Below are 1,413 nucleotides of genomic sequence, written 5' to 3'. Positions count from 1 at the left end.
AGACTCCGTCTCAAAAAAAAATATATATATATATACATAAGCATAAGCACTTATTTAAAAAAAAAAAAAAAACAGAAGGAGGATAAACCAGAAAATAATTACCTAACAGGTCAGAAAGAATGGAAGTAGAAAAGTAAGAATGCAACCAAGACTCTAAATATACCTTTTAACTTTCAAGCTGTGTAAGTGTTTTATATATCTGAAAAAATTGGAGAAAACTGCCAAAAGATAATTTCTATTAGATGAAGGAGGTAACTGAAGCTTTAATATAAATAAGAGCTCCAAGAGAGAAAATGTAAAAGAAAGAACCTACGACCTTTGTCCCAAAAAAAAAAAAAATTCTATTTTTTATTTTTATAAACTAAAAAAAATTTTGAGACAGGGCCTCCCTGTCACCCAGGTTGGAGCGCAGTGACGCGATCACAGCTCACTGCTGCTTTGATTTCCTGGACTCAAGTGACCCTCCTGCCTCAGCCTCCACAATACCTGGGTACCTGGCACGTATCACCACATCTGGCTAATTTTCTTATTTTTTGAAGAAACAGGGTCTTGCTACGTTGCCCGGACTGGTCTTCAACTCCCGGCCTAAATCAAACCTCCTACCATGGCCTCCCAAAGCAATGGGATTACAACCGTGAGCCACCACACCATGCCACTGTTAAACAGGATTCTATTCAAACTCAAACTCCTACTTCTATGAAGATACTTTATTTGGATTAAACTTTCATAGTCATTTAAAAGATTTAAAATAATTTTCAACCTATGATTACACTACTAACTACCCCTAACTGAATGAGAAATTGTTCCTTCCCTTCCCCAACTGTCAATCCTAACCTAGCCCTGATTTTTGCAGTATTTTTTACTTTCTGGCTATGTCTTTAATATTTTATACTGAATATTTTCTCCCCTAATCAGAAGTAAATAGAGATAGAGGAAACTGCCATAATCATTCAAATTAGGTTTACAGATGAGAAAACTTTTCAGCACTGATGCCAAAATAATTATGACAGAACTTATGAGCACTTTTCCTATTCTCTCAGTCTATATCTTTCCCTCTTCTAAGTTCCCTGGAGCCCTCACCTACCCTTAGTTATACAAATTTATCCTTCCCCAAACTGCTCTATACAAGGACTAAAACGTCTTGAAGAACAAAAGGTATTTTCTAGAGTGTTTGCTATTTAAGAGAGACACTGAAATAGGAAATGTTAACCAGAACTCTTTGGTGAGGCAATAGAGGAAATAATGTTGGGCAGAGAATAAATATCACTCCAAGACTGGGTGCAGTGGCTCATGCCTGTAATCCCAGCACTTTGAGAGGCCAAAGCAGACAAAACACCTAAGGTCAGGAGTTCAAGACCAGCCTGGCCAACATGGTGAAAGCCCATCTCTACTAAAAACACAAAAATTAGCTGG

The 1,413-nt window shown here is 37.2% G+C and overlaps 1 protein-coding gene across 4 annotated transcripts in view; it reads right to left on the bottom strand.

The window, feature by feature from the left end:
- The window catches only part of GDI2 (GDP dissociation inhibitor 2), a 50,183-nt gene that overhangs the window by 27,096 nt on the left and 21,674 nt on the right, over window positions 1–1,413 (bottom strand). The gene's annotated exons all lie outside the window — the stretch shown is intronic.

Source organism: Colobus angolensis, unplaced genomic scaffold (genome assembly GCF_000951035.1).
Source record: "Colobus angolensis palliatus isolate OR3802 unplaced genomic scaffold, Cang.pa_1.0 Scaffold432, whole genome shotgun sequence".
Taxonomy (NCBI): domain Eukaryota; kingdom Metazoa; phylum Chordata; class Mammalia; order Primates; family Cercopithecidae; genus Colobus; species Colobus angolensis.
This window is presented reverse-complemented; position numbering and strand designations above follow the sequence as displayed.